The sequence below is a fragment of the Panthera onca genome, chromosome D2, assembly GCF_046562875.1.
Source record: "Panthera onca isolate mPanOnc1 chromosome D2, mPanOnc1 haplotype 2, whole genome shotgun sequence".
In the NCBI taxonomy this organism is placed as follows: domain Eukaryota; kingdom Metazoa; phylum Chordata; class Mammalia; order Carnivora; family Felidae; genus Panthera; species Panthera onca.
In genome coordinates, this window is record NC_138349.1 from 70,659,868 (window position 1) to 70,681,466 (window position 21,599).

General features: G+C 48.0%; 1 long non-coding RNA gene across 2 annotated transcripts; it reads right to left on the reverse strand.

Annotated features, from left to right (window-relative positions):
* Positions 1-6,998: 6,998 nt before the first annotated feature.
* On the reverse strand, positions 6,999-16,896 carry LOC132685443 (uncharacterized). Of its 2 annotated transcripts, XR_013550451.2 has the most exons (4): positions 16,745-16,896; positions 10,100-10,167; positions 8,014-8,186; positions 6,999-7,468 (listed from the first exon to the last, which is right to left on the reverse strand). It is a non-coding gene; the product is annotated as an uncharacterized LOC132685443 (long non-coding RNA). The 2 variants fall into 2 exon arrangements; XR_009613107.3 differs by having other exon boundaries at positions 6,999-8,186.
* Positions 16,897-21,599: the final 4,703 nt, after the last annotated feature.

The window sequence follows — 21,599 nt, forward strand, 5'->3', positions numbered from 1 at the left end:
GAAGGCGCCCCAAGGGCTCCTTTTTTATGACTACATATTTTTATTTTGTTTTATCGATGCCCATAATTTATTTCATCAGTCCCCCATTGTTGGTATTTAGGTTATTTCCAATTTTCATTGTCTATTTATAAGAATGCTTCTTCCGGGGCGCCTGGGTGGCTCGGTCGGTTAAGCATCTGACTTCGGCTCAGGTCATGATCTCGTGGTCCGTGAGTTCGAGCCCCGTGTCGGGCTCTGTGCTGACAGCTCAGAGCCTGGAGCCTGTTTCAGATTCTGTGTCTTCCTCTCTCTGACCCTCCCCCGTTCATGCTCTGTCTCTCTCTGTCTCAAGAATTAAATAAAAAAAATGTTAAAAAAAATTAAAAAAAAAAAGAATGCTTCTTCCATTTAACCAGATAACATTTAAGCTGCTATGCAGAAATTTTGTCACCCAGTTCCTAGTTTGTCTTTTAACTTTATCGTGGGTTTGCATTGAGGAGTTTGTTTTTAATGTATTTTTTCTTTTTAGCTTTGGTCCCCCATCACCATTTCCCCTGCCCGCCATCTCCCACCTCTGGCAACCGCCATTCTGTTCTTTATATCTGGGAACTGGGTTTTGCCTTTCTCTGTCTGACTCGTTTCATTTAGTATAACGTCCTTGAGGTTCATCCAAGCCATCACAAATGGCAAGATTTGTTTTTAATGCCTGAATAGTATTCCATTGTGTATTCCATTGACCCTTAAATAACGACGACTTGAGCACAGATCCACTTATACATGGATTTTTTTTTACAGTACAATAGTATAGACATATCATCTCTTTATTATGAGTTTGTAATAACACTTTTCTTTTCTCTGGCTTCCTTTATTTTAAGAATATGGTATATAATACATATAACATACAAAATATGTGTCAATCAACTGTTATCGGTAAGGCTTCTGGTCAACAGGAGGCTATTGGTGGTTACGTTTTGGGGGAGTCAAGAGTTATACACAGATTTTTGACTACACAGGGGGCTGGTGTCCCTAACCCCTGCATTGTTCAAGGGTCAAATGTGTATACCACAATGTCTACAATCATCTATCGTGGACACTTAGGTTGCTTCCGTAGCTTGGCTATTGCTTAAATACTGCCGTCGTGAGCATGGCAGAGGGGTGGGGGTGCAGATATCTTTTCAAGTTAGCGTTGTCATTTTCTTTGAACAAAGACCCAGGACTGTAATTGCTGGATCATATGGTATTTCTATTGTGAATTTTTTGAGAAACCACCATCATGTGTTCTCTAGTGGCCTTGCCTATTTGCATTTCCACCAAGAGAGCACCAAGGTTCTTTTTTCTCCACCTCCTTGCTAACCCTTGTTATTTCTTATCTTTTTGATCATGCCCATTCTAACATGTGCGAGGTGATACCTCACTGAGGTTTTCTATATGCATTTCCAGGATGATTAATAGTGTCGAGTACCTTTCAAGTACCTATTGGCCATCTGTTATGTGTTCTTTGGAAAAATATCTATTCAGATCTTCTGCCCATTTTTACTTTATTGTTTTTATCTTATATATAGATAGCATGCACACATGCGAACATGGGAGAGGGGCAGAGGGAGAGAGCGAGAATCTTCAGCAGACTCTCAACCCCATGACCCTGAGATCATGACCTGAGCCCAAATCAAGAGTTGGTCGCTCAGCCAACTGAGCCACTCAGGCACCTCTCTGCCCATTGTAAAATCAGATTGTGTGGGTTTTTTGGTTTTTGTTTTTTAACTTTTTTTTTTTTTGCTATTGAGTTGTACAGGTTCTTTATGCATTTTGGATATTAGCTCCATATAGTTGAGAAAACTAGGATTTGCAAATATTTTCTCAGTCATAGGTTACCTTTGTGTTTTGTTAATGGTTTCCTTCGCTGTGCCAAGGCTTTTTAGTTTGATACGGTGCTGTTTGTTTACTTTTGCTTTGGTTTTTTTTTTTTGCTTTTGGTATCAGATTTAAAAAATCATGGGAAGAAGCTTGGCACCTGTGTTTTCTTCTGGGAAGTTTATGGTTTCAGGTATTTGTCTTTATTTTAAGTAAATTTTTGTGTGTGGTGTGAGATAGCAGGTGAGTTACATTTTTTTTTTTTTTTTTTTTGCACAGGGCTGTCCAATTTTCCCAAGGCGCTTTATTGAAGAGACTGTCTTTTCCCCGTTGTATATTCTTAGCTCCTCTGTCGCAAATTAACTGACCATATACGCACGGGTTTATTTCCGAGCTCTCTATTCTGTTCCACCGATCTATGTGTCTGTTTTCATGCCAATACCATACTGTCTTGATGACTACGTCTCTGAAACATAGTTTGAAGTCAAGGAGCATGATGCTTCTAGCCTGGTTTTTCTTTCTTAAGATTTCTTTGGCTCTTTGGAGTCTTTTATGCTTCCACAGCCATTTTAGGATTGTTTGTTCTATGTTTTTGTGAAAAATCCCATTGGCGCCTTGATGGGGCTTGCGCTGAAACTGTACGTTTTGGTAGGTAGTATGGACATTTTAACACGCTTCATTCTTCCAATCCATGAGCACAGAATATCTTTTCATTTGCTTGTGTTGTCTTGGGTTTCTTTCATTAATGTCTTGTACTTTTCAACATATAGGTCTTTCACCTTCTGAGTTAAATTTATTCCTCGCTTTTTTATTCTTTCTGAGCCAATTGTCAATGGGATTGTTTTCTTCATTTCTCTTTCCTATACTTGAGCGTACAGAACTGCCACAGATCTTAGGGCATTGATTTTGTATCCTGCAACGTTACCAAACTTGCTTATCAGTTCTAACAGTTATCTGACGAACTTTCCAGGGTTTTCTGTATAATAGCATTTCATCTGCAAAGAGTGACAGGAGTTTTTATCGTGAATGCTGCATTTTGTCAGATGCTGTTTCTGCATCTATGGAGACGATCATGTGATTATGGTCCTCTGCTTTTGCTAATGTGGTATATCACACGGCCTGATTTAGGGGATGTTGAACCATCCCTGCAATAAATCCCACGTGATCATAGAGGCGATCCTTTCAGTCGATTGTAAAATTAAACGGGGTAGTATTTTGCTGAGGATTTTTGCAGCTATTTTCATCAGGGATGTTGGCCTGTAATTTTCTTTTCTGTGGCATCGTTTGGTTTTCATATCAGGGTATTGCTGGCATCATAAAATGAATTTGGAAGGTTTTCCTCCTGTTCTATTTTTTGGAAGAGTTTGAGATGGATAAGTATTAATTTTCTTTGAACGTTTGGTAGAATTCACCAGTGAGGCCATCTGGCCCTGGACTTTTGTTTGTTGGCAGGTTTTTGATTACTGATGACTGATCTCCTTACTAGTAATTGGTCTGTTCAGATCTTTGTTTAAATGTTTATTTATTTTTGACACAGAAAGAGAGACAGAGCATGAGCAGGGAAGGGGCAGAGAGAGAGGGAGACACAGAATCTGAAGCAGGCTCCAGATTTGAGCTGCCAGCACAGAGCCCAACGCGGGGCTTGAACTCACAGTCCATAAGATGATCCGAAGTCGGACGCTCAACTGACTGAGCCACCCAGTCGCCCCTTTTTTTGTGTATTTCTATTGTATCAGTTGTAAATCTCTTCCATTTCCTATTTTATTTTAAGTATTTTAATGCCTTGCATCTTTTAAGCCTCAGCAGCCCATCTTTCCTTGTATCGCAGCAAGGAATCCTGCGGCAAATGAGGCAATTTGGACACGACCATGTTCCTAAAGCATGGCAGGGCCAGGATTGGAACGCAGGAGAGCTGTGTCAGGATTTGACCCAAAGCCTGTGCCTCTGAGTATGTCTGTCTGATGTCTATACAACTAGAGCAAGGCAGCTCGCGGCACGGTGCTCGGCGGCTGGCAGCTTTTCCAGGCAGACTCGTCTGTGATTTCCAGCCAAGGTGGACTAGAAGTTGTGCTAAGGAAATGAGGATGAAATAGAAGGGGGTATCTGTAAAGGGAAAAACAGGGAGAGGAGCAGGTGGCAGAAACGAGTCAGCTCAGACCTTAAGTTGCCGGGTTAATGAAGTCAAGCCAAATTGAGTTAAGTCAATGAAGTTGGGCAGAAGGGTGAAAAGAGTGGGTCAGGGAGTAGTCAGGAAAAAAAACAAGATTTCTACCTGAACAGAGCCTGGAAGATGAACTGGGAAAAGGCTGGGGAAAGACATGCGGATGGGATTAAGGTCATAACTTGTCTAGCATCAGGATCGGGGTGTAGGTGAGGTGTGATGGAATGAAGAGCTTAGGAGGGCAGGAGAATGGAGAGGGGGCAGGACTGAGTGGCACACACCTCTCTGGAAAGGTAAGTTTTCTTCAAAGAGAAGAATCATACGTTCGTAGCGGCCGAGCTTGCGAAAGACCGGTCGTTATCGCGCGAGCCGTCATTCCTACAGTGTAACTGCGCTGCGACCCTGCCGCATGCCTGGCACCGCCGAAGATTCTTTACATGCTTCATTCTAATTCTCAAAACCCTTCAAGATGGATGCCGATACTTCCAATTTACCAGTGGAGGGAATTGAGGCCCAGAATGGTGAAGTCACCCGCCCAAGGACATGGGGTTAGGAAATCACAGAGTGGGACTCTGAAGTCAAGGTTAGCTTGCTGCATTAGTCAAGGCGCAGGGCAAGGTGCTGTAACAAAGACGCCCAAAGAACAGTGCGTTACGCGAGGCGGAAACTTCTTTCTTTCTCATGTAATAGACTGCAGGTCAGGAACCCAGGCAAGTGGGGCGGCCGTGCTCTGAAATGTCGTTTCAGAGACATTCTACCAAACGTTCAAAGAAAATTAATACTTATCCTTCTCAAACTGTAGTGGTTGTTACTGCAGATCATTGTGCGAACATGAACGGACCCATCACCGCTGGAGGCTCAACCCAGAGCCCGTATCTGACTTGCACAGGCAGGGCCTGAGCCAGGAAAGGTAGAGATGGGGAAGACTGATGGGTGCCCACCATCCCGGACTGTGCTGCTCTCGATTCTCAGAGTTGTCCTTTCCAACATGTTCTTCTGTCTCTCTAGGACCTAGGAACCATTGACTGTTCAAGCCCACAAGAGAAACGTAAACTCAAAATGCCAGAGCTGAGATGTGACGGGACTGAATATCCCCTGGTCCAGCTTCTAGTCCCCAGAGGAAGCACAAGGAGAGTCTGCCCCCTGGGATCACAGAGGGTAGTCAGCAGGTAGTCTGTCCATGCTCTGTCCACCCACCATCCACCCTCCCAGGAATAGGAATGAGGAAGCCCCACACCCTCTGAGCTCAGGGCATCCATGATCCACATTAAACCAATCCTGGCCTTCCCACTCTCCTCCGTTACCCATGCCGCGGAGAGGGGTAAAGGCAGCCTTCCCAGCGCTTCAGTCCAGACTGTGGCAGGTCCTGTCTTCATTCTTAGGTTGACAGGTGGCCCATTTTTTTCTTTCCAGTGCCTCGGAACATCCCACAGCGACATGGAGTCACTTGCCTTAAAATATCCTGGATGATGGAAAAAGACAATTCCTTTCCAGGCGTAGGCTGGGTGGGTTTAGATGTGGGATGGCCTTGGCCTTGGGTGGCTGACAGCAGAGCATGGGGACATGTCTGTCCTCACCCTCCCAGCCATTGACTAGTCCAGGTTCAAGCTTAGGATTGAACTCATCTCTTCTCTTGACTCAGATCAAAACCCTCAAGCCGCTGCGTTTAATGTAATCCGGTTCCCAACTTCAGGCTCAGTGATGTGCTCAGGCTTCCCTTCGATGTTTGTGTGCCTTCTGTGTAGACCTGGGCTCTCTCCAAGAAGTCAGGGGGAGCTAGGGAGGAGGGAACCACCCCTCCTTAGTCCCTAGAACCGTGGCCAGCCCTTGGATGGTGCAACCCTTCTCCTCTGCGTCTCCTCTGCCTGGAATGCTCATCACTTCCTCTGAGTTGAGAACGACGACTGACATTAACACAGTGCTTACTAAGTATATCTAGTCCTGTAGTGCTCACGTGCTGTTATTGTAGTGCTGTCCATCTGTCCGTCTGTCTAGGAGGGAGAGCACTGTACGAGCACTGGGCATCGTTCAGTTCTCAATCCTTATAGCACACTAGGGGCTGGTTCCATTATGATTCCCACTTTACAGATGAGAAAACTGAGGCACCTGCCAGATAGTTATTGTCAGATCGTAGAGGTCCACTTGCACACTTTACTCCCGCCGTGTCGGATCCGGGTCTATATGGATGGCGTCGACAGGCTTCCAAATTCTGTGGTTTTCGGTTGTGTTTAGCCAGTGAGGAGAATGAAGGGGAGGGGTGGAGAGAGTGAGGTTGTGCGCTTGCCCCCCTGGCTCTCTCCCTGCGAGGTGGCCGGGGCCGCGTGTGTCTCCCAGCCTGAGGACGCTGCCGCTTTCAGGGCTCTCCCTTCTCCTGGGCTCCCTCTTCTCGTTCCTTCTGGCCTCAGGTGGTGGCAGTTCCTGGGTTCCTGCACAAGCCCCCAGGGGCTCCGGAGACTCTGCCCAGGGGAACAAATCCCTTTGTAAACAGCCCCCTCCAATTATTTACTTTCCCTCTCTCTGAACTCCGTTTAATTAAATCACAGAACAACACAAAAGAAGCTGTATTCCTGGCGAGTGGATGCGGTCTTCCTTCGAAAAGTGCTGAGCACACCAAAAGCTTGCAAGCTTCTTGCGTTTGCAGTTTGGTGAAGCTGGCTTGCTTTTTTACGAGCAGCCAGCAATTGAACGCCAACCCCGGAAATTAAGGATTCGTTTTGGTTTTAAAAAAAGGTGGTTAGCCACCTGCACCAAATGCAAGTTTACGCCAGGTCTAGGAATTTTGTAAGTGAAGACCGCCATCTAGAAGAAGTTTCACCCTTTAGTTTCCCAGGGAGCTGGGCAAGGAGAGTTCGAGCAAACAGAGTGAGGCAGGCTACACAGGACTGAAGGGGGTGCGGCGACAGGGTTGGGGAGATTTTTGCAAACACAGCCATCCCCAAACAGGATAGCTCCCAAGTAACCCGGCCACCCCAACACCAAGACAAGGGAAGGCTGAGGGATACTAGGTTTGAGAGCATTTATTTAACGTGAAAAGGATCAGACGGTCTCAGTAGACCACAGGTTGACAGAGGTGGTTGTTCTTCGAGACAAAAAGTCTAAAAATTGTGAATTTTCACCCAAAGTTGCATAGCTTGGGCAAAGCCAGGACTCATACTAGGACCTGCCTGCTGTAGAACCCATGTTCGTTTCTTTATACTATAGCTTCCGAAACCCGAGGAACTGATAAAAACATACAGATTCTCAGACCCCAGTCCTGACTTACTGAATCAGAAAATTCAGAGGGAGTAGCTTAGGAATTGATACTTTTAGAAGAGCACCACAGTGATACGGTCTAAATAATCCAGGGATCCGGGGAGTGTGTGGGCGAAATGAGAGTGGTTGAGTTAATCATGACCGCAGCTGAGTGATGCGCTCATGGGGGTTGATTTTCCTTTTCTCTTTGCTTTTGTGCGTGTTTTAATTATTCCACAATGAACCCTTAAGAAAAGAGAAAACAGAAAGAATTAGCAAGAAATCTATAAATCAACCAGATTGGAGACCCCCTCGTTTGATATTCCACACTGGGGGGCCCTGCCAATTTATGAACAGGTATGGAGGGAGGGACTGAGTCAAATGTGTCATCTAAAAAGGACACAAGTCTTATCTGATCCCCAGTTGGTAGAGCTGTCAACGATTAAACATCATGGAATGCAGACTCAAAGGGCCAAATGACACTTGCAAGGTCCATTCTCCCCCCCACCCCCCGGGGTGGGGGTGGGGTCCTGACATCATTGCCATAAACCACGCCCAGCAAGAAGGTAGTCAGTTTGGGGTAGGATTTGCTCTTTTCCCGGCCTTGCAAAAATAACCAGAGAAAGGAAACTCCCAAGACCCAGGCAAATTGGGTGTTTTCTCTGGCTCAGCAAAACCAGCCCCGTCCACGGGACTGCAGTTAAGAGAGTCGGTGCTGCAGTATCGCTAGGGACAAGCCGGCCTGGGATGGGCAAGTGGCCCACAGAGCCTCTGCCCTACACGCCTGGCACCTGGGGGAGATGTGCGCGTGTCTGCCCGCCCACGCCGTCTCCAGTGGGGGCGGGCATTCGCTGCAGGGTGCTTAGGTGTGCTAACTCCGGGTCGTGCAGACCTAGGACCTCAGCCCGTGTCGGTCACTGCTGTGGGCGAGTTGCCAGACCTTTGGGAGCCCCGGTTTTCTCATCTGCAAAATGACAATAACAAAAGGGCAAGTTCCATGGCTTGTGAGGAGGTGACCCCCGTGCGGCGCGTTAGCAGTGAGCCCCAGGCCCGAGGACGGTGAATTTTTCCTCTTGCTGAGCCCCAGCTGTCCCTTCTTCCTGCCTCCCTGGAGCAGAAGCTGTGGGTGCTCTGCCTGCACCTTCCGCTTTAGGGGTGCTCCAGCCGGCTTCCAGCTGTGTCTCATTGCCCGAGGCCTTTCTCTGCAGCCACAGAAGGTCACTTGGGCCCCAGGTGAGGCAGGACAGGACCAGTCCTCAAACCCTGCACGGAAATACCACAGCCCCCTCCCACCTGCCATATTCTTATTTACTGGGTCTCTCAGGCATCTCGCTCATGGGGACCACAGACCTCACCTGTTTCTCCTCCTGCCTGATCGGTGGTTGTCACCTTGTGCCATCAACAGCCACTTTGAGGAGAGCTATGGCGCCGGTGCAGTGAACCCCTCCCCAAGCTCGAGAGCCTAAGAGGGACCCGCTGTGGCCCTGGAGGCCAAAGCTCCCCCGCGGCCACCCATGGGGGTGGCTGGCCGATAACACACCCTTTCTTTGTCCCCCCACCTCCCAGATAAACCACTTGTACTCAAACCCTTGCTTTGGGATCAGATCTGGGCAGTCCAAATGAAGACACTTGGTATTACGAGGTCCAGACAGCAGATCCTGTGTCTTGGGTCATTTATTTGTTAGTAGATGGCGACAAGGACCTGGGTCTTGGCAGGAAGGGGGTGGTGATACCCCCTGGCATGCTGTAGCCCATCATGAAGACCCCCTTCTGTGAATACCCGGGATGCATGCTGGTTATTTGGCACCTGCAGTCCTGTCCCCAGGGGGGAGGTGACCTTCTGTGCCCTGTGATGCTGCAGCTGGGACTCTCAACATTCCATTTCCACGCCGCCTGGGTGGAATTAGGCTCTGGGGTGCCGTGGGATGCTGGAGGGAAACAGGGGGCTGGACGAGGAAGAAGGGACTTGCCACTTCCCATCGCTGCCAGGGTCGCTCAGCGATGATTCTTCATTCTGGAGAGGAAGTCGGTTCCAATCGCTACAGGTGGTTCCAGTTAATGGTTTTTCCCGTAACCCGTTTCATGGCCCCCCCTCAGTAGGGGTGCCCCCTGTCGAGACAAAACCCTTCCCCATGATCCCCCAGTCTTGGGGTCTTCGTCACTTCCTGCAATTACTACCTCGGCGACACCACAGTGAGGGTGGCCAACAGGTCTGGTTTGCCTGGGGCTACGGGGTTTCCCAGAAGGCAGGACGTTCAGCACTGATAGTAACATAGCTCTGGGCAAACCGAGGTGACTGGTCTCAGTGCTCCCTTCTTACCTGCCCAGGTCCTCAATAGCTGTTTTCAAATTCTCCATACGAAGTTTTCTATGTAAAAATTCCTTGGTGAGGCTTATAACTTCTTCTGACCAAAGCCTGACCGGTACCATATGCGATGCAGGTGCTGGAAGATGAGCCGGCTTACCCGATGTCGCTAGCATTTGAGCGGGATGGTGGCGGTCACGGGGGACTCTTAGTGCATCAGGGCAGGAAGACAACGGCAGACCCAAGTCAGAAAACCATTGACGAGGGCACCAGATTGGAAGCCAGAAGCCCTCTGTGGTAGCACGTAAAAGGACGGTCGCCTGCCGGGGCCGGTGGCACATCCCGCTGTACACGTGGCTTTGGACCCGATAAAACGCGTGGTGAGGTCTGACGTTACGGCCCCAGCAAGTAGCCGGTGCCAAAGTCAAGGCGCCGTAAAGAAGAGCGGGACCCGGCAGCCTAGAAGGGGTCGTCTGGGTACGTGTGCTCCAGACCCCTCAATCCTCAGGTTACCTGGCCCTCTCGGTGCTTTCGTAGCCTCCCCTTGCCCCAAGGTGACGTGGAGGTCTCACCTGAAGCCAGTGCTTTGTAAGATGATACTTGCCCTCGTGGCTTTTCCGCCAGGGGTGGTAAACTTTCTCTGTAAAGGGACAGATAGCAAATATCTTAGGCTTTTCTCGGCCAGGGGTGGTAAACTTACTCTGTAAAGGGACAGATAGCAAATATCTTAGGCTTTTCTCGGCCAGGGGTGGTAAACTTTCTCTGTAAAGGGACAGACAGCAAATATCTTAGGCTTTTCTCAGCCAGGGGTGGTAAACTTACTCTGTAAAGGGACAGATAGCAAATATCTTAGGCTTTTCTCGGCCAGGGGTGGTAAACTTTCTCTGTAAAGGGACAGACAGCAAATATCTTAGGCTTTGCAGGCCACGCAACCCCTCTCATAACTACTCAACTCGTGCACTGCATCCAGAAAGCAGCCTCACCCGGTGCCCCGGGTGGCTCAGTCGGTTAAGCGTGATCTCGGCTCCGGTCAAGATCTCACAGTTTGTGGGTTCGAGCCATGCTTGGCTGACGCCCCTCCCCCACTCGTGTGGACAAGCCCTTGCGCGCTCTCTCTCAAAATAAATAAATGAACTTAAAAACAAAACAAAACCAAAAAGCAGCCTCGCCAATATGTAGATGAATGGGTATGGCTAGAGTCCTAACAACACTTTATTTGCAAAAACAGGCCGTGTTTGACCTGTGGACCACAGTTTGCCAGTCCCTGTGGTAGACCAATAATTAGCCCTAGCATATCTCAGCACGGCAGACGCGAAAAATGCCTCCCGTCTTCAGAAAGGGCCGCGGAACCCAGCTAACATGCACCCTCGTGATTCAGAAGGTCCCATCTGGGAATGAATCTTGAGATAACTGGCGCGAAAGAAAACAGAAGGCTGGAGAAGGGAGACTTCACTGACATGTGGGCACTGTCCCATGACTCAGGATTTAGCACCCTGGCAAGGACCCTTAGCGCCCCCCTAATCTGCTACTGACACAGTGCCCCGCAGCGTGGTGATAAAGGATGGCCTCAACAAAATGAGACATTAATGCCAGAACGGCCTTGGGAGCAGAAGGGGGAGAATGCTCAGTGAGGCAGGCATACAAAAATAGATTCTGTAAAATCAGAGCGTCTACCTCGCCTTCTCTGTCTGCCCCTCCCCTGCTCATGGGCTCGCTCGCTCTCTCGCTCTCTCTCTCGCAGATAAACTTTTTTTTTTTTTTTTTTTAAAGAAAAGCACAGCACGGTTGGCAGGGCTAACCCATCAGAGGTGACGTGGACAAATGACTGTAACAGCAGAAGAGTTCCAGTGGCAACCTGGACCCTTATCTGCAAGAATCAGGGGGGCGTGACTAACAGACCGTGGTGTTCTTAGTGGTGAGATCGCAGCATGTTGCTTGAACTGTGTAACCAAAGATGAAGGGCAGGTGAGGCAAAGACTGATGTCAGCTGCTGCAATGGAAAACCAGGATGCTTTGCCCAGTTTCCAGACCTGAGCCTGTTGTCAGACCCAGAGCGAATTGCCGAAGGGGAGCCTGGGTGTCCTTGAGGAATGCCCTTGCAGCATCATAGCACAGCATACACGGTAGTGATTATCTCCTTCGTCTGTCACTGAAAAAAAACTTATGGCTATTTCTCCTGAGGCAAAGGAATGACTCAGATCTTTAAAGAGCTGTGGATGGAAGATCTGGGCTAAAACTTAAAATGCCATCCCAACCCTCCCCCTGATGTGGAGAACTTCTGGCTCCAAACCCATCTCATAGTGAGTTCAACGGATTCACACCCCACCTCGTGTTCATTTGTCTGTTCCCTGAATGTGTCACTGGAAAGGACGCACGTGAGAGCTGGAAGGACACTGTTGCGGAGTAAGAGCCACAGCGGTAAGAAAAACCCAAGTGGAAACTCTCGAAACTTCCTCATTCTGGCTAAGATAGGAAATCAGAAGAAATGTCTCGTTCTGGGTTAGAAAGTCGCCTAAAAACTTAACGACGGCAAACAAACAAACAAACACCAAAAAAACTTAAAGAAGGAAGCGGGCAGGGCCCCTGGGTGGCTGAGTTGGTTAAGCATCTGACTTCAGCTCAGGCCATGATCTCACCGTTCCCCAATTTGAGCCCCACGTCAGGCTCTGTGCTGACAGCTCAGAGTCTGGAAACTGTTTCAGATTCTGTCTCTCTCTCTCTGCCCCTCTCCCACTCTTTCTCTCTCTCTGTAAAAAATAAATAAGCAAAAAAAAAAATTAAAAATAAATAAACATTAAATAAATAAATGAAATTGGGTTTGTAAATTTAATATATATTTTTTCCTCTGTAAGGTACTTCAATTGTCCGATAGATAAACCAAGCCTTTCCAGGGTCTTTAGTCAATTTTCATAAGTCCAATTAATTGTAATTTATAAACAAGATGAATCTAGGTCCTTTTAAGTGTTCTTACACTCTATATAAATTTAGTAAATCTAGAATGTATTATGCTAAGCAAAATAAATTAGTCAGGGAAAGACAAATATGATTTCACTCATATGTGGAATTTAAGGAACAAAACAGATAAACATAGGGGAAGGGAGGGAAAAATAAAGACAAAAACAGAGAGGGAGACAAACCAGAAGAGACTCTTAAATACTGAGTTGAGAACAAACTGAGGGTTGGGGGAGGGGTGGTGGGTGGGGGGGATGGGCTACATGTGTGATGGGCATTAAGGAGGGCACTTGTTGGGATGAACACTGGGTATCATATGTAAGTGATGAATCACTAAATTCTATTCCTGAGACCAATACTACATTACATGTGAAGTAATTTGAATTTACATTTAAAAAAAATCACAAATTTATTTTATTTTTTTAATGTTTATTTATTTTTGGGAGAGAAAGGGGGGAGCAGAGAGAGAAGGAGACACAGAATCCCAAGAAGACTCCAGGCTCTGAGCTGTCAGCACAGAGCCCAACACGGGGCTCGAACCCATGATCTGTGAGATCATGACCTGAGCTAAATAAAGTCTGGTTCTTAACCAACTGAGCCACCCAGGTGCCCCCCAAAAATCACAAATGTAAATCACTTAATTTTAATATGGAATCACAAAACTGGCCTATTACTTGCATAAGCCAAAATCTCTTAAGTACTGTAGGAACTTAAGTACTAAATATGAGTTGAATACTTACGTCAAGAATTGTGAAGAGTCTGAAATTTAGCCTACTTTCAAAATAATCAGTTTGGTGGCTGCTGGCAAAGGATAGGAGCCTTCTGAGTCAGAGACAAAGGACTTAGTTACTCATAGCAATAGTAGAATTCAGCATTTATACCAGTTTCTGAGTCCCAGTCCCCAAGGGTGGTGTGAAACAGGCCAAGTGACATCTGCACCCACAATGGATTATGGGAGAGGAGCCCTGAGCTTAGGGCGCCCAGATCTTTTCTAATGGACAGTAAGTCTGCTTCAATTTTGCTGTGGAGAATGGCGTTATCTTTATTGTACTGGACAGTAAATAAACCTGCCCTTTGCTCTGGAGGAACACTGTCTCTGTTTTCCAAAGCTGTTCACCACATATCCTTGAAAAGATAGTGCAGAAGAAAGGCAGTCATGCGTCTGCTCACAAGATGTGCAGAAACAGGAGAAACCCATGGAAAATGCTCTCTCAACACCTTACCCACAAAATAGTCTCACTGTGGGTTGATTCTCTTAAGCATTTCTAAATTTAAATCTAGATCTTTCTGTGATTGAAAGATGTTTCCCTGCTAGGGGATCAATCCAGACAACTTTTGGGTTATTTTCTCATACAATTGTTGTGGTTGCCTCCCAGTTAACTGGGGAATTTTTATTATTTTTTTTTTTCCAACGTTTTTTATTTATTTTTGGGACAGAGAGAGACAGAGCATGAACGGGGGAGGGGCAGAGAGAGAGAGGGAGACACAGAATCGGAAACAGGCTCCAGGCTCCGAGCCATCAGCCCAGCGCCTGACGCGGGGCTCAGAGCCTGACGCGGGGCTCGAACTCACGGACCGTGAGATCGTGACCTGGCTGAAGTCGGACGCTTAACCGACTGCGCCACCCAGGCGCCCCATCTGGGGAATTTTTAATGACCAGTAGATCTCTGGCTGGAACATGGCTTGGGTGCTTGTGGGTGACTTTGACTGCCAGGTGAATCCTGGCTTCAGAGTCATTGTGCCAATAGTCTCCAAACAGGGTGGTCTCCACATGTATTTCACCTATACTTGTGTTACATGACCTCATTCTGCTGACTTGCGACAGAGCGGTCAGCCCTCCAGCCAATTGTTGCTCCCTCTGGTTGGATTTCACATATCTATTTACATCTTTATTCTTGTCATGCTATTCCTATCTTTTACTCTTTTTTTTTAATGTTTATTTATTTATTTTGCGAGAGGAGAGGCAGAGAGCGAGGGAGAGAGAATCCCAAGCAAGCTCCTTGCTCAGCACAGAGCCCAACACGGGGCTTGATCTCAGGAACAGTGAAATCATGACCTGAGCAGAAATCAAGAGTTGGATGCTTGACTGACTGAGCCACTGAGGTGTCCCTATTCCTATCTTTTAGACCACAGACCTCAGAGATACACTTGACTCCATTGTCTTCACGTTTAAGAAGAGCATTTTGTTTAGTTCTTTGACAGGCTGGGAAAGGGTATCTTCTCATCTGATCCTCTCTTTCCTGTTCTGGAAAGTGCCAAAGTGTGCCACTTGGGCAAAGGGAAAGAGGAAACCCTTCCTGTGGAGGTCCCTCAGAGATGTAACAGTTAAGGCAGCAGCCCCTTGCTGTGGCCAGGAGTTGAAGATTTCACCCTTCTCAGAAGAGCTCCCGCCCCCTGGCTGAAGCTCCACCTTCAACTGCTCTGTCAGTGAAAGTCCTGCTCCTCCCCAGGAGGACCCCTTGCCAGGGGGGCTGAGTCCTGAGTGCTCACCTGTATGGCACAGAGGGCAGCAACTAGGGAGAGAGGAGGGCTCTGGCGACACCTTGAGCCAGCCCATAAATTCCCCCTTCCTTCCACCGACAGATCATGAATCCCTTGGAACAGAAGCTGAGTAATAATTGGTCTAATAATGGGAAATGGGTCAGAGAGAAGGGCCTCCATGGTGGAATGGAGATGACTTTTTTAGGTACATAGTTTTGATAGGCATGTGAGAAGGAATTACAGCCCTACAGCAACCTCTGGTTTGCCCAGCTTGAAATAACTAAAGTTTCTCTCCATTTCAAATTCTAAATTAATTATAGCCTGAGTGCACTATCGCATTCAGCTTTCATCGTCCATTCAGTTTGAAGGCCATTACCAGCCGCCGAGCCTCCCAGCTCCTACAACCGGCGGCGGTCTGTCTATACTCTGCACTCCCAGAGTAAAACTTGAGCTGGTGTCTCATTTCCCTCTCCTAATAGCAAAGTAAAGCCCAAAGGAAAGGGGCCCTGTTGGTGGCAGGATAGCGTCCTGGCATAGCTTATGGATAGATGGCACCTGGCAGGGTCTCACATCGCCTGGGGAACAGCAGGAGAAGGGGCAGCCCAAGCTGGGTTCTTTGTGGGGGGCGGGCACTCCATCTGAGCTTGGGCACCAGGGCATGTCCACTAACCGTGAGAAGTTTGCTGGTTTTCACAGTTATTTTTTGGCCGGAACGCACAGCAGCCAAGATGCTCTTACTTGTGCTTTATGATGTTGTGATAAGGGCCCCAGGATTCCCAGAGACTGGTACCACTGACGAGGAGCCAGGAGACCCGAGTTCTAGTCCCGTCTCCGCCACTCACTGCCACCATCACTGAATAAGTCCCTCGATGTGTTAGTTATCTAACTCATAAGCAAGTGTAATTGTACCTGCCACGCCATATCCCAGGGTTATTGCTGGGCTTGGTTATTTCATCACATGAAATAATGGAATACTAGATGTGAATATACCCTGCGAAGTACTGTGTTGCTCATTCTAAATGAGAGTCCAAGGGACCCACTTCAATTCTCAGCACAGGACAGCTCTTCTGATCACTCAGAGACTGACAACAAGCTCCCCAGGTTCCTGGTTTGAATCTCTATCCAAGAGATAGAAAGCTCAGCCACGGTGTTCCACCTGGAGGGATCTTGGGATGTGGCTCTCAGCTGGAAAAAGGTGGGGGGACCCGTCTGCCTGACTGTGGGAACTTAGGGGAGGCACCTAAGTGGCCGGGTTTACCGAGGGCTGGAGTGCAGAGAGAAAGGAGGCAGGAAGAAGAGAGGGCAGCGAAGGACGGAGAGGTATGGTGTGGGCTCTGTCCTCAAGCCAGATCCGGAATCCCGGGGCTTCCTTCCACCTGCTACCTCGCACACCTGTCACCTGAAGGGGCTCCTCACAGGTCTCCCTGCTTCTGCCCGACGGCCTTCAACACGGAAGTCAGATTCCTCCACAGCACCCAAAGCCCTCAGCAGCTCTGGATTCCCCTCAGAGCAAGAGCCCAGTCTCCAGGGAAGCCCACGAAGCTCCCCCTTCTCAGCCCCTGCTTCTGGTCGCTCCCAGCCACCCTCGCCATGCGGGCTTCCGGCCTGTTTCAGACTGCTGTTTTGCACCAACCGTTGTTCTGCTTGGACCCCTCTTTCCCGGATTTCCCCAGTCATTCCCAGTGACTTTCCTCACCTCACTTGAGTCTGTGCCCATTTACGTTTTTCACCATGAGACTTAGAACCACCACAGACTGCCCAGCGCCCTCCCGAACTCTTCGTACCTCTTAGCCTGGGTTGTCCTTCCGGTGGTCCTTATCACCTTCAACACCACGTAACTTATTTCTTACACTTTCTGTTTATTCCGCCTCCTCCCTCCCCCGGCCAGAATGTAAACCCCAGGAGCGCATCTGCTTCCTTTCACCGACGTATCCCAGGGGCCTAGAACACCGCCTGGCCCATATCAAGTATTCAATAAATATTTGTAAGAAAATGAGTAATTCCGTGGGAGGAAAGGGAGGAGACCGTCTCAAGAAAGAGAAAGAATTCAACAATGTCAACACTTCCGAATGCTTCAGAGAGGTCAAGGCGAGAGCCGGAATCCTTGGCAAACACACTCCCGTCTGTTTGGACTGGAAACAGAGTACCATGCAGGATTATGAGATGAATGAATGGGACTTAAGTACAGGAAAAATAAGTGTCAACAACGCCTTCAAGAAAGGCAGGGCAGGGGGCGGAGGGGGGGGAAGGTTGTAAATCACTTCGATGCTAACTTGAGGGCACCACATCAAGAAAAAGAAATGCTTTCTGTGGTTTTAAACCGTCTTCTGGTTCTGAAATTAATGTGTGCCCATTTTAGAAGGATTTGGAAATCGTAAAAGACCCAAAGACAGAGATGAACGTCTCGCCCCATCCCACCACCCAGAGAAAATCACAACTGACCGTGCCCTATGCTTGTTCTCTAGGCCCAGGTATTTATGACGGTTCTGTTGCTTGTTAGAGTGCTTCCTCAAAACTCAGGGGCGTCTGGGCGGCTCAGTCGGTCAAGCGTCCAACTTTAGCTCAGGTCATGATCTCACGGTTCGTGAGTTCGAGCCTGGCGCGGAGCTCCGCGCTGACAGCTGGGAGTCTGCTTCAGACCCTTTGTCCCCACCTCTCTCTGCCCCTCCCCCACTCATGTGCACACATGCTCCCTCTCTCTAAAAAATAAACATAACAAAACTTTTTAAATTACACAGCTATGCGTGATATGGCTACTTTGTATTTGCATGTCCATTTTGTAGCTTTGTATTCATTTCCTGTTGTAACAGGAATTTTTCTTCATACCCTCATAGGTTTTTGTATGATGTAAATCTGGGGGGCGCAAATGACTTTGTTCAATAACGTATATAGCCAATTCTCTCCTTGGACCTTTATGTTTTACCCATTTCTTTATTATTATAAGCCACACTTAGAGCATGATGTTTCTTTTCCTTTCCTTTCCTTTCCTTCCCTTCCCTTCCCTTCCCTTCCCTTTCCTTCCTTTCCTTTCCTTTCTTTTCCTTCCTCTCCTCTCCTCTCCTCTCCTCTCCTCTCCTTTCCTTTCCTTTCTTATTTTTTTCTTTTTGGAAAGAGAAAGAGAAAGCCCAGAGAGGAGAAGTTGAAGAAATAAGAGAAAATGGAAATAACTCGTGGCAAAATGTCTTGAGGAATCTGGACAAGATGAAAGGAAAGGCGAGGGAGCACGTAAGACTTGACCTTGAGGGGTCAGCCTGTCACCGCCCACAGGCCCTGTCAGTACCAGCATCACTGCAGTGGGCACACGAGAGTGTGCCACACTGTGGACAACAGGAGCCCATGGCATCCCCCGTGGTCCAGGCGCCAGAAGACCCTGAAAAGCTAGTGGGGAGCACAGAGCCCCAGCCTCACCAAGGCAGGTTCGGGCCTCGGTCTCTGTGTTTCTACCACGTTACCCAGCTGAGTCTGACGCTCACCAGAGTTTGAAAACCCGTCAAGCCTCTTCGGACTTCCGGTCAACGTGAAATATGGGGCACAGAAAAATGAATTAGATGACAGGCTGAGGAATCAGACGCATCCAGAAAGTGTAGCATCCATCACAGAGGACATCCTAAATGGTCTCTTCCACCGGGCAGTGCCCGGGGAAGGATTGGGGAGGGCGGCTTAAGACTTAACAACATTTAAGTATACAAGAACCGAATACAAAGTTTGAATTCTGTCTTGTTTGAATTCTGTCTCAAGCAAAGCAATTTGGGGAGGGCCAACAAGGGGTATTTGAATGCGGAGGGGTATAAGACATTACTAAGGAATCACTGTTCACTTGGCTTGCTGTCCTATGGTATTATCGCTGGGCCAGAAAATGCCTTTATATTTTAGAGTCACGTGCCAAAGTTTTGAAAGTAAATGTGACACGTGCCTCTTCGTAATATTTCAGCAAGGCAAAAGTGAGCAAACAGATATGGACAGTGTTAACGGATAGATCTAGGTCACGGACACAGGGGGACTCGTTTTAATATCGTAGCTGGTTTTCTATATATTTGAAAAATTGTCGTAATAAAACGCTAACGAGACACGTGGGAGATCAGCCGTAGCAAGTTGGAGAGACCATCGGTCCTCAAAAACTGGCCTGTACGGAGAGAGAGGTGATAGAGATTTTTCGGGTGGAGGAAGTTTGAGGAAACTCAAGTTGAGTAGCCCACCTATCACTTAGGCAGAGAGGGAGAAGTGCAGTGACGAGGCAGGGGGATTGCCTTGAAGGGAAGGAAATCACGACTGAATCACCTCACGGAGCCTACCGGATGCCTGGAGAAGTCCTTGGGGATGCCGGATTCTGAGGTGGCCGAGGCTGATCAGGCTTGTGTGTCGGCCTTTGTGTGTGGCTGAGGGTGTGCAGAGGGGGGTGTTGGTGAGTAGTTTCAATACCTCTCATACTGAAAAAAGCTGAGTTTTATGCCTTTCAAATCTTGCTGGCCCACACTTTCCGAGGGCGGAGAGACCCAACGTTGATCTAGCAAAGATTTAGCGAGCACTTTATTCTAGGCTACACCTCGGCCCCATCAACCTTTGTGGTTTTTCTGGTCAGCAGGAGGGGCAGGCTTAGAACTGTCCATCACAATGCATTTCTTACTATCCAAGTTATATCGCAGTGGGGTTGTATTCATAATTTTTAAGAAGTTATGTCTTCTTTTTTAATGCTTATTTATTGAGAGAGAGAGCACGTGCGCGAGCCAGTGGAGGAAGGGCAGAGAGCGGGGAGAGAGAGAAACCCGAGCAGGCTCTGTGCTCTCAGCACAGAGCCCGACCTGGGGGTTGATCTCACAAACTGTGATAATCCAGAGTTGTATCCATATTTATCTTAAACGTTTTTAGGGCAAAGCCTTCTCTGAAACCCGGTAAAAGTTATTTCTTTTTTTCTCCTGAGAAAAGATGTACAGATGCCCATGTGTGGGAATCTGCATGGGAGTTCAAGAAAGGGGCTCCTGGGTGGATCAGTCGGTTAAGTTGGCCAACTCTCGATTTTGGCTCAGGTCACTCTGCTGTGATTGAGCCCCGAGTTGGGCTCAGCACTGATAGTGCAGAGCCTGCTTGGGGATTTTCTCTCTGCCTCTCTCTCCTCCCCTGCTCTCTCTCTCTCTCTCAAAATAAATAAATAAACATTTAAAAAAAAAAGTGCAGGAAATTCACAAACTCCCGGAAGCCAACTGGTGAATCTTTGGGGCTCTCTGGGGTAGAGGTTTTCACAGACATGTTGTGGGAAGAGACAAGGAGGTAATAGGCTTGTCCTGGAGACTGAGGAAGCCTCTAGAAGTGCCAGCTGAGCCAGGCCTTGGAGAGCAGCCAGGACTTATATCCTTGACCCAGCTGGGGACCTGGGCCTGTGGACGGGAACCCAGAACGAAGGAGGCCTGGGGAATGAGAGCCGGTGAGTCTAACTGGCCTCCGTGCCTGCATTCACCCCTTCACTGACAGCCTCAGTCCGGGGGTGTGCGGGGCTCACATGATGCAGGTAAGTGATGTGAGGCGGGGTTGGCTCTGGAGACCAGCGGAGTCCCTGATGGAAGTGCACGTTTCCCATAATCTGGCCAGATCTCCTGGCAGAGAGAAGACGGGCTTCGGACATGGAGGGAGAGGTGTCTCTCCGTGGGAGGGGTGCCTGCTGTTTAAGCACATCTGTTTTGATTTGGCTCCCAGGCTGTGGATTCATTTAACAGATGCAGGCTTTCAGTGGGTTCAGCTTTTTATATCCCCGTCAGGCACCGATTTAGGGAGGCTCGGCCGATTCTCTGCGCTTGTTTGGCTTTGAGGAATGGAAAATGTGGTTCTTTCAATATCCCTCCCTTCAAGCAGGTGGCTGGAGGGGGGCGGGGCGCGGGGTGGCCACAGCCTCATGAATAGCTGCTGGTCTTTTCCCATCTTTGTTCCTCTTTCTCATTACTCCACTGACAGGCTCAGGCCCCCGGGGAGGAGTGAGAATGTTGGCACATTTCAGTGGCTCTGCTTGGGGCCCATCGGCATCCAATAAGCCAGTGACTACATCTGGCTATACTTCAGCCGCCATAGGATGGGCTGCTGGCAACGGGACTGCGGGGCAGACCCGTTCGTGTGAAAGATTGAAATCGACAACTGTCAGATATTTCTTTCTCTTTTCAGCAAGCAAATCTCGCATGCGTGTGTGCATGTGCGCGCACTCAGGGAAGTACATATGCTCCTTAAGGTTTGACTTCTGATCTTCCTATTTTAAATAAAAAGGTCCAGGAAATTTCTGATTGGTGGTGTTGATAAACGATTACAGAGATCATACCCATACACCTGCCGCACTTTACAATTTTTTTAAATTTTTCAAAATTTATTTATTTATTTTTTAATTTACATCCAAGTTAGTTAGCATAGAGGGCAACAATGATTTCAGGAGTAGATTCCTTAGTGCCCTTTACCCATTTAGCCCATCCCCCCTCCCACAACCCCTCCAGTAACCCTCTGTTTGTTCTCCATATTTAAGAGTCTCTTATGTTTTGTCCCCCTCTCTGTTTTTTATATTATTTTTGCTTCCCTTCCATATGCTCATCTGCTCTGTGTCTTAAAATCCTCATATGAGTGAAGTCATATGATATTTGTCTTTCTCTCACTAATTTCGCTTAGCAT